Raw genomic sequence first — 11,846 nt, forward strand, 5'->3', positions numbered from 1 at the left:
ACACAACATTCAGCCATTATTAACAAATGTTCCTATCATCGTAACGCGTCTGAAGCAAAAAGAAGAACACCCTGATGCCGAATCTTTTGCATAACAAAAATGTTAATACCACAGACAAAAGACATTCAGTAGAGAAATGTGTACATGTTACTATTTCATTGTTTGAGTAATGAGGAACTGCAGGGTATAGGAACAGCTTGTGTTACGAGCCAAGCTATACATGTTTGTGTGTAGCAACATAATATATGATTCATGTGTGTGGTATTATAAGATGTTTGATGGGTTGTTGACAGACCAGCTTTTTTGTCGTCCGAGGGGGAGCATATCGTCTTTTGTCTCATATTTATTGACCAAGGCCGAAGGCCGTGGTCAATAAATATGAAACAAAAGTCGATATGCCCCCCGAAGGCCGTGGTCAATAAATATGAAACAAAAGTCGATATGCCCCCCGAGGACGACAAAAAAGCTGGTCTGTCAACAAACCACCAAACATCGTTTTTGTCATCATTTTGGTAGTGAGAAAATAAGATCACAATCAACACAGGGAGCCATGCTTTGAAACACGGGTTCCGTGCTGATAACCACACGAGTTCCGTGCGGATAACCACTGGCAATCAAAGCTGGCGTGTGAAAGCAACTTTCTGTATTTTTGAGTTCATAAAATGTTGGGATGAATATGTCAGGTTTGAGGATGCACAGTTCTGTTTGTTCATCTCGGTATTCCACTCCCTCGGCTTTCAGTTGTGAGTATTAAGCTTAGTAATCGAATGTGGAAGCTACGTTGCGTCAAGGTCACAGAAGATTTGCGTCGTGCAGCGAAGGAAAGAATCGCGATCGTGTTTCCGACTCAGTACCTCTTTGTTGGCTCACGTAAGTGTAGCCTATGCGATGCTAACTTTTGTCTGTCTGTGCGTGCGTGCGTGCGTGCGTGTGTGATATAAACTTTAACATTTCCGAGTCTATGAGTGTGTGGTTATCCAAGACTATGGATACAGCTCGCATAAGAAAATTACGTCACGGCAAAAGTGTTTGACGTCAATTAATGCATTATGACGTCATGCCTCCCTGCAGTCTTTTTCTCTCGCGCGGTGTGTGTGTGTGTGCGTGTGTGTGTGTGTGTGTGTGTTCATTTTGTGCACATGTGTTATTGGTACTGTTTGTGTATGTGTACTCGTGTGCGTGTGTGTGTGTGTGTGTGTGTGTGTGTGTGTGTGTGTGCGTGCGTGCGTGCGTGCGTGCGTGTGTGTGTGTGTGTGTGTGTGTGTGTGTGTGTGTGTGTAAGAAAGAGAGACTGAGAGAGAGTGTGTGTGTGTGTGTGTATGTGGGTGTGTGTGTGTGTGTGTGTATGTGTGTGTGTGTGTGTGCATGAGTTTGTGTGTATGTTTGTGTGTGCATGTGTGTTTGTTTGTAAAGGTGTGTGTGTCCGTCTGTCTATGTGCGTATGAGTTTTGTATGTATGAGATCTGTGTGAGTCACTGTGTGTGTGTGTGTGTGTGTGTGTGTGTGTGTGTGTGTGTGTGTGTGTGTGTGAGCCTGTGTGTGTGTGCGTGCATGCATGCGCGTGTGTGTAGGGGAAGGGCTCCTAATAATATGGACCGGCTCCTAATATGGACTACCTTCTGTTCTGACAAACTAACGGCGCTAGAGCGCTCAAAACAATTTTATTCGCTGTATTCACCCTCTCTGGATAACTTGCACATGTCAAAATAGTTGCAGAAACACAAACCTCAAAACCGTTAGGCTTTTTCTCTTTTTTTTCACTTTTGGCAGGGTTCACTCTAAATTTGCCGCCTAAAACGGCCTCGTTTCTGTCCACAGCCAAAGCTTTTATCACACAAAAATTGCTAAATATGACAGCTAAGACAGTATTTGTTACATTTTAGCAGTGTTGACCCCGAGTTTCTACTGCAAACAAAAAATAAAAGCAAAGTCTCAAAGTATGCGTGAGTCCCCTAACATGGACCACCTTCAACAAATCGAAGAAAATAAAAGCTAAAGGCTTTTTTCATTAATTCATTAATAAGCTTGCTGAAATAATAACCTATAACTAGCCCTCGATATTTAAAAAAAATTAAAAAAATAGTCTTATTTTCGTGGAAGTTGATAATTTCACTTATGTTCACTCTGTTTTTGATAATCTTCTTTAGTTTCCTGGTGTGCTTCAAATAACGCTCTCATCAACCCGAAACAGATCGATCTAAAGCATATTTGAATTAGTCTGATTTGCACACTAAGTTGTATCATGTTATTTTGAAGTATAGGGGGCTTTTTACAGTGTTTCGAGAAGGCCGCTTCACAGGTCCATATTAGGCGCCCAGGCTCCTAATATGGACCATTTGTGATTTTTTCTGTATTTAATTTTTGCTGAATGTCTATCAAAGCTATTTCACTCTAATTATGCCTAACTGTTAACCTAAGAGAGAAGGACTAACAAACACAAAATGAAACTTCTTCGCAAGAAAACAAGCTAGTTACCGGCATGAAACAACAAGTCGCGTGAGGCGAAAATACAACATTTAGTCAAGTAGCTGTCGAACTCACAGAATGAAACTGAACGCAATGCAACGCAGCAAGACCGTACACCCGCAGCATCGTCAGTCCACCGCTCATGGCAAAGGCAGTGAAATTGACAAGAAGAGCGGGGTAGTAGTTGCGTTTAGAAGGATAGCACGCTTTTCTGTACCTCTCTTCGTTTTAACTTTCTGAGCGTGTTTTTAATCCAAACATATCATATCTATATGTTTTTGGAATCAGGAACCGACAAGGAATAAGATGAAAGTGTTTTTAAATTGATTTGGACAATTTAATTTTGATAATAATTTTGTTATTTTTTATTTTCAGAGCTTGTTTTTAATCCAAATATAACATATGTATATGTTTTTGGAATCAGACAACGATGTACAATAAGATGAACGTAAATTTAAATCGTTTTATAATTTTTTTATTTTTTTTTACAATTTTCAGATTTTTAATGACCAAAGTCATTAATTAATTTTTAAGCCACCAAGCTGAAATGCAATACCGAAGTCCGGGCTTCGTCGAAGATTACTTGACCAAAATTTCAACCATTTTGGTTGAAAAATGAGAGCGTGACAGTGCCGCCTCAACTTTCACGAAAAGCCGGATATGACGTCATCAAAGACATTTATCAAAAAACCGAAAAAAACATTCGGGGATATTATACCCAGGATCTAGGAACTCTCATGTCAAATTTTATAAAGATCGGTCCAGTAGTTTAGTCTGAATCGCTCTACACACACACACACACACACGCACATACACCACGACCCTCGTCTCGATTCCCCCCTCTACGTTAAATCATTTAGTCAAAACTTGACTAAATGTAATGAGGGTGTGGCAGTGCTGCCTCAACTTTTACAAAAAGCCGGATATGACGTACGTCATCAAAGACATATATCGACAAAATGAAGAAAACATCTGGGGATATTAAACACAGGAACTTTCATGTGAAGTGTCCTGCAGATCAGCTATTTGTTTTCTCAGAATTGCTCTACACATACACACAGACACAGACAGAAACACAAACACAAACATAAACACACACACACACACACACACACTTACACACACACACACACACACACGCACACACACACACACACACACACACACACACACACACGTACATACACACACACACACACACACACACAAACACACACACACACACACACACACACACACACACACACACACACACCACCACCACCCTCATCTCGATTGCCTGTCAATGTTAATTTGTGTTGTACAAACTTGACGAAATGTTAAAAGGAAATATTTGCGTCAATTGCTTCACTACTGTGGAGGGCAGAAAGCCAAGTCAAACCACTTAAAGGTCCTTGTCTACATGTTTATACCGAAATCGCCATTTGACCATTAAAATGCAGAGTCTATTATCTACAAATATCAACAATACACCCCCTTTCGATTAGGAAAGACGAAGCCAGTGTAGCCGTTTGAAAATTCATTGTAGTATTCCAGCGTAGTACTCATAGTAGGATATCCTTATTTGGAAAATGCCAAGCGCAAAACTCCTCTCAAATCCCGTGCATTTCGTGCGTTTAAAAAAAAGCGTGGACAGCGCTCCAGTGTCAAACTGTTGCTGCACTTGTTTGGGCGTGGCTATAAGCATAGTGACATGAATTTGATTGGTCAGTATTTTAGGCAAAGCACATGTTCTCAGCAAACAGAAAACAAAATATTGGAAGCGTGAGTCAAAATCTACCCAAAAATAAAATCTTTTTTTACATATATTTTTTTTTCTATAACTGTTTTCCCCATGGTTCATTCATCATTTGACATCATTTTGTATCGAAATCTAACCATAAGATTATTGAAAAAAAGCAAAAATGTAGACGACCACCTTTAAGTAACCTTAATTATAATATTGGTTAATTTGTTTTATACAACTCCTGCAATGCAACCGAGGGGTGGATTAAATGTAGTTGATTATTTTTAGACAAGTGAGAAATTAGAACGAACTACTTTGATTACACCAAAAATCACACGTGGATTATTCGAAGTAAGAATAAAGAGGGCTAAAAAATAATCAACACTAGAATTTATTTTTAGAACATTTGAAACCCAGACGATTGGACCCTGTTGCGGAAGAATACGTACAACGTTGACTCAAAACTGTAACAACAATGGCTGACGTGTATGAAGTACACGCATACCTCGCCAGGTTTGTTTCTGTGACTATAGTCGACAGACGATGCCATTTGCTTTGTGTGTGTTTTTGTTGTTGCTTACTGTACGTGTAAAATCCAGTTCTTTAACAGGCAACAAACCTTGCAAATTTCCAGAAGCTGCAATCTGAAGCGACCTATCTCTGATTCTAGCAGACGATCTCATCATCTCTCCAATGTTTAACACAAAATCAGCAAACTCTCCTGTCACATAGAACGTCCATTATATAGTGCAATGTTGAAATGAAGTTACCGGTCTGAAACATTTTAGTCGTTTCTTCTGAGACAATCCTTGTTCTCTTATCATCTACAGATTTACCGCAGTCTTCACCACGCGAACAACAGCCAGCAACAGTATGGAAGAGATATAGCTGATGAAAACAGGTATATATATATATAATATATCAAGGAGCAAAATTACAAATCATGGTTCAATGTAATAGATTCATTTACATATATATGTCGCGCTACTTTTCCTATACTCATACTGTCACCTGGTTGTCACGACATATATATGTCGCGTTACTGGCTCAGTCTGTTTGGTCGGTTCCGATTACCTCCCATGAATGCTAAAAACCTATATGATCGTTTTTCTTTATTTTTCTCCCTGTTAATTCACCAGTGGCTATGTAACCTGTGTTGCAGAATTGCACCAGTGTAAGGGTTTTAAAATAACATTTACACCCAAACCAAATATCTTGCTGCAATGTAAATTTTATCATCAACACCATGTGATACAGTATTCATGGGAAAGATGTCTGCTGCCTGATATTCATGCTTTTTTAGTTTACTTAAAAAGTACTATGTACATGGACATTACATAGCATGCCTAATTTTGTCTGTGTGCAGTCGCTACCGCTACACTGCATACCGTATGCTGGCAAGGTTTGCATGGGGATGGCTGGGCAAGGATGTACGAGTAACTCTCCCTGCTTCTGCTGTCAGGAAGATCTGGAAAACATTTCCTAACGCTACAGGCAATTACACAGGATATTTGGATCCCGAAAACTAGTTCTTTTAAAAGTTTTTTAACAGCTCACTATTGTGCCAGTAGATATTTTGCTTGGTTTGAAGCAGTTGTGAAGGTTAAACATTGACATCTACAGGTCCTGACTACATGTGGTCGTATTAGCACTCCTTGTAGCTGTACCGAGACGTTAGTGCTCTGACTGCCTGTTCTTTGTTAGGCTTGGCATATTGTTCACAAAGGGGCGGAGGCAATGGTTCAGCCTCTCGCAACTGCTTGTGGGACCGTTCCATGTCTTGGATGCTGTGTGTAGAGGCCAAGTCCACCACTCGTTCCATCAGTCTCCCCACATAAGCTGCAAACAAATGAAAACTTTATTAAGTGACCCTCCACCAACTTTGAAATCTAGGCATAATCTTCTGTGGCTGTTAGTGTTACCTTCCCCTGCACTGTTGTATGGATTGCTCCTGTATGAATGTGTATAAAAAAATTTTTTTTTTTTTTTTAGCAGTCAAAGAAAAAGAAAATGGTGCAATACATTTGTGACATTGATTGCTATTTGTCTTCTTCCTTACTCTCTGATCTCCATTAACTTAAATGTTTGGAACTTATTCTTCTACCTCTTTCATGCTTATCCAATGGGCCATTATTTTGTATGTACTTGCAAACCGAACAACACAAAAATAACTTTTGTACCAAAAGTCTGAGCTTGTGAGAGTAAAAGAACATTTACCAAAGGTTCAATCCACTTTCACTTCCTGGATGGAATAGTCCTTTGATTTCCTGTAGACCAAACTGTAGCGTTCCTTTCCGGTCTGGTCAGAAGCCTGCAGTCTGTTGTTGTTTTCGTTAAAATGCAGAGCAGCTATGATTGTCCTGAAACATTGTTTCATTTGACAAGGTACAGTATTTTGTAATTGCAAGTTCCATATCTCTATTGCCTACCTGCTTTGAAACAATTGTGGTAATTATTGACAGAGCACAACATACTGCAAAGAAATTCCTCTTAGTATCTCCAACTGAAATGTGATAGGATGAGTGCACAATACCAACCCCCACACATGTACACTTTTGCATAGTGCTAGCAGGTACAGTGCTCATTTTAAGGCTTACAATCATTAAGCAAAAACTATCAGTCTGCTAAAGACATATCATCTGTACATTAAAAAACTGCAGATTATGACAGTTGATACTTGATATCCAGAAATAGTCTAAAGTCTAAAACTTTCCTGACTACTCTTGTGACGTCTTGTCTGAAAATAATTAATTGACCCACCCATACACACACACCATATATAAACAGGACCACCATCACCACCTTTTTTAAAAAATAATTTACTTACTTTTCTGTGCAGCCTTTGGGGTGACTTGAATTTTCTTGTTTCTTTTTATCCTGCGGTGTGTCTGAAGTAAAATATTGTCACCAATTTATGCAAAAAATCTGCTAGAAAATGATGATAATACAATAACAGTTGCTCAATGGATAAGTTCGTAGAGTATTTCACTGACAGATCTAGATATATTTACTCATTCACATCAATTCGGAACAGCATGTGACACAAAGTGACAATATACATGAATACAATTACACTACAGGGTCTGCAAGTACAACACATGTATCCAATGACTTATCAATAAACACTGCTAAAATTACAAACTCTGAATCAGATACAAATGTGTGCCAGTGTCAGCTATAATATGCTTGATAAGAAGTGTGAATGACTAAGTACTGCAATGAATGACTGTGGGATTGGGAACAAGCAGATCTGTACTGTCTATACTGTCTAATACTATACAATAAAAAAAAATAAAAAAATGCAATGCCTACCTCTGTCTGAGTGCTTGCATACACTGGCGAAGGTTTGTCAGTTTCACTAGCTCCATCACAAGATCCTGACAAATCAGCTGTATGATGGTCAGATGGTTCAGGTTTGTCATCACATTCACAAGGCCCAACTGCCAGTGCCAAAGCATCTTCCAGAATCTGAAAGCACAATGTTACAATCATTCTTTAGTCCTCTACTTCTGTATTTTTGTAAGTTAAAACAATGTTAACACTCAAGAAAACAGAATTTTCTACACAAAGCTTACAAATGTATCCAGTTTTATTCAGTGAAAGTTGACAAATGCAGCGCCCTTGTATAGCATTTTTCAATAATGGCATTGTCAGTCAGTGTCACTGAACCTATTACTATTAGTATTCTTCATAACAATACAATTTTCCACCTTACCCTTTGGTGTTCCCTTTTGGCAAAGGCTCCTCTGACTCGAACACTCTGCCTTTGGAGCCACAATGGCAGAGCAAATTGGCGCTGTAACTGCCGTTGTTACTTGTGTCACAGTGCTGCTGTCTGTGGAGACAGATGCCACGCCCACGGTACTCGAGCAAGTCACCGTTGTGACTTGTTGGCGCCAGACGATGCGGTTTTTGCACTGTTGGCACTGATTTCTGGTTTAAAACCATCTTCGCTTTAAGTCCCAAACTTGCAGCCAGTGCAATCTTTCTTGGATAGCAATCCGTAGTGAAGTGCAGACTGCATATCCGTGAGTTCTGGTTCGGCGTACCAAAACTTGGTCCAAAATCTGCTCGGCAAGTTTGAACGAATTTAATCCACTGTCGCCGAGTTTCTGCATCAGTAGGAAACTGATGCAATGTAAATCCATCAGCATGCTTGCTGTTACACTCCGCAACTGCACAGTAGTAACCGACTTTCCTTCGCCGTTTGAAAGGGGGAACGTCTGTTTCGGTAGAAGATACAACCGCAGAGTTACAACCGTCCGCCATGATGTTCCACTAGTGACGTCACTGGCCTCAGGGCCGCCCGGTGCAGTTTGAACAGGTGCGCGAAATGGGATTTTATTAAATAAAAAATCAGCAACACAAAATTTTGCAAAATCGTTTTCGGAATATTAACCTGGGTTGTGACAAAAATGTTTTGAACAGAAACAAGTTTTGCTCTCTGGTTGGTCTTTAAGCCCCCTCCTCCATCCCCACCCCTCTTCTGTAATGTCAGGATTAATCTAGGTCAGGGCCGCAGTGAACGGAAGCTGTTATAATCGCACATATCCGGTTTCCTAAACACTCCCGGCACTTTGTGACACACGATTTGTTCTAAACAAAGTAACAAGTTTCAATTCTGAGTGTATTTTACTTATCTAATTTTGCACTGAAATAATAATTATAAAATTGCCAATAGGATTTGTAGGGTTTTTGTTGTCAACACTCTCTCTCATCACCCACCCCCACCCCCCCTCCACCCCGCCCCTCTTTGTCTCTTCCCCCCTCTCTTTCTCTTTCTCTATTTCCCTCTATCTCTCTTTATTTCTCTGTCTCTTTCGCTATCCCTCTCTCTCTCTCTCTCTCTCTCTCTCTCTCTCTCTCTCTCTCTCTCTCTCTCTCTCTCTCTCTCTCTCTCTCTCTCTCTCTCTCTCTCTCTCTCTCTCTCTCTCTCTTGGATACTTGCAGGGATAAGTATACGTATTCATATACATCAGTGTGTATGTGTGTGTGTGTGTGTGTGTGTGTGTGTGTGTGTGTGTCTGTGTGTGTGTGTGTGTGTGTGTGTGTGTGTGTGTGTGTGTGTGTGTGTGCGTGTGCGTGTGTAATACATTTGATTGATTGAACGCACGGTTCATTTCAAGGGGGTGCGGATGGGGAGGGGGATCAATTGTACATGTGCTTGTGTGTGTTAATAATAATAATAATGCAAACTTTTATAGCGCTATTCTAGAAAAATGTCTACTCTTAGCGCTTTACAATACATACATCGACCAAGCATACTATACACGCACAGGCAAAGAAACCGACCAAACATAACCAACAAACTATACATGCACAGGCAAAGAAAACGACCAAACATACAATACACGCACAGGCAAAGATAACGACCAAACATAAACAAACATACTATGACCAATCATAACCAACATACTATACGCGCGCAGGCAAAGAGAACAATCAGCACATGTAATAATTACTGACAACTAGTGATGCAGGCATACAATGACAATCCAATACACAGCCTAGGCACAAGAACCACATAAGGCTACTGTATAAAAACGTGTCAACAATACTATTTACACACACACAAACAGTGCTGACACAAAGCGCAGAAAATATATATACACGTTATTTTAGGCACTAGGTAGGGGGTGAGGTGGGGCGGGATGGGGTGGGTGGGGAGATGCTGGAGGGAAAATCACTTGCGCTGAAAGAGGTGTGTTTTGAGATTTGTCTTGAATGTAGTGAGAGAATCTGTGTGTCTGAGAGGCAGAGGTAATCTATTCCAGGTCACAGGGGCTTGATAGGCGAAGGACCTCTCGCCACATGTTCAGGAACATATTTCAAGAAAAGGCCTAGCGACGATCACACTATAGAGTGTGTCACTAATTTGCATACCTCCACCTTAAATTACCATATATCCACCAATCTCCCTCGAACACACACCCCCAGCCCCACTTCCTCCAGACCTTGTTTTCTCATAATAATGTTTAGATCGTCAGTGCCGTCATTAGGAAATATTCATCTTCTAGACTAACTGTCTAATCGTCTTGCTCTGTTTTGTATTTCACCAGCAATGGTGTCTGTATGCAGTAATAGAGAGACTGTTTGTGAACTACCCGGGAATAAGTTTTAGAAATTATGTCCAAATACAAAAACGTGCTGTTTTGAGCGAGAGATAGAAAGAGAGAGAGAGAGAGAGAGAGAGAGAGAGAGAGAGAGAGAGAGAGAGAGAGACAGAGACAGAGACAGAGACAGAGACAGAGACAGAGACAGAGACAGAGACAGAGACTAAACAGCACAAATGGGTCGTGAACATTTTCAGAGGCAATAATTAAAGAAATGGACTCATGTTTTCTCTCATATTCAATAATTATGTCTGACCGTTTGCTTTCTGTGTTAATCATTTTGAAGAGAGGCAGAAACAAATCTTGGCAATCACAAAATGTTGACATCCCTTGAGCTATTGGCAGTGGGTATGACTGCATTTCACAAAATGCATGCCACATATTTCTGTACAAGTATGCTTGTATGACTTCGGTAGAAGATACAACTTGCACGCTTCAGTGAATATCTTTGGGGAAATAGGTCGTCGCCAGCTCAGTGATACTCCTTAATTGCCTGTGGAAAATGTGATACTATTTATTTGCATGTGTGATACAGGGACAATGTGATATCTGTAGGCCTAGGCCTATACTAGTGATTACTGTGTGTGATACATGAAATGTGATATGAATGCTGTTTTTATATGTTATACTCTTACTTTATGCCTATGTCGCAATCCCAAGCGCAAGACAAATTCTTCTATGTGAAAATTGAAGCCAATACAATTTGAGTTGAGTTGAGTTGAGTTGAGTTGCTATTGACACCGTTTGTGAGGTCGACGTTAACAATGTACCCGGATGTTAAACTCTGGGTACCCCGTAGAGATAAAAAAAACCTGATCCTTGACACGTTTGACATAATGTTATTCTTGTTTCTGTCACTGGGGCGAAGGATGTGTGTGTGTGTGTGTGTGTGTGTGGGTGTGGGTGTGTGTGTGTGTGTATGGGGGGAGGGAAGGGAGGATTAGGGGACAGATAGAGGATGTCATTTGACGCCAGTTGCATTCGTTTTTCAACAAACTCAAGCTGTGGCGTGCGAAAAAGAAAAATACGCCTTAATTACGGATAGTTGTGGTCTTTAAAATGAAGGTTAATCAAACAATTACGTACGGAAGTCACAGTTTTCAATTGCTTCGTGCATCTTTGCACTTTCCTCTGATATTAGGCTCACTGTGTAATACTGGAGAAAACACGTAATAGTCGCTTATAAATAACGTATTTTTTGTCCTGATTGGGGTGCATATTGTGACTAATTTAAACCTGGCAGTTAGGAAGTTGTCACCACAACAGTTAGTCTACTTCCTTATGTATCCGTGTACGTATGTTTGCTGTTGATTGTCTGCTAGAGGAAGTAGATATTTTGGAAAATATGAAATGCAAATGGCAGCCACAATTACTATTTTGCTGATCTCTACATCCTCTAGCAGATAATCAAAACCAGCATAAGTACACTGTGAGCCTTGTATCAAGGGAAAGTGCAAAGTCATAGGGGCACAACGATACCAAAATCAAGAGTAACTTAGACTGCATGGACACATGTATAACAGAGGGTGGATCCGTTTTCT

The 11,846-nt window shown here is 40.2% G+C and overlaps 1 long non-coding RNA gene across 1 annotated transcript; it reads right to left on the reverse strand.

The window, feature by feature from the left end:
- Nucleotides 1-3,616: 3,616 nt before the first annotated feature.
- On the reverse strand, nt 3,617-8,825 carry LOC138950428 (uncharacterized). The gene is made up of 5 exons (XR_011450654.1): nt 7,908-8,825; nt 7,505-7,660; nt 7,020-7,080; nt 6,410-6,552; nt 3,617-6,031 (listed from the first exon to the last, which is right to left on the reverse strand). It is a non-coding gene; the product is annotated as an uncharacterized lncRNA (long non-coding RNA).
- Between the last annotated feature and the right edge of the window lie 3,021 nt (nt 8,826-11,846).

The sequence above is a fragment of the Littorina saxatilis genome, linkage group LG16 (assembly GCF_037325665.1).
Source record: "Littorina saxatilis isolate snail1 linkage group LG16, US_GU_Lsax_2.0, whole genome shotgun sequence".
NCBI lineage: Eukaryota > Metazoa > Mollusca > Gastropoda > Littorinimorpha > Littorinidae > Littorina > Littorina saxatilis.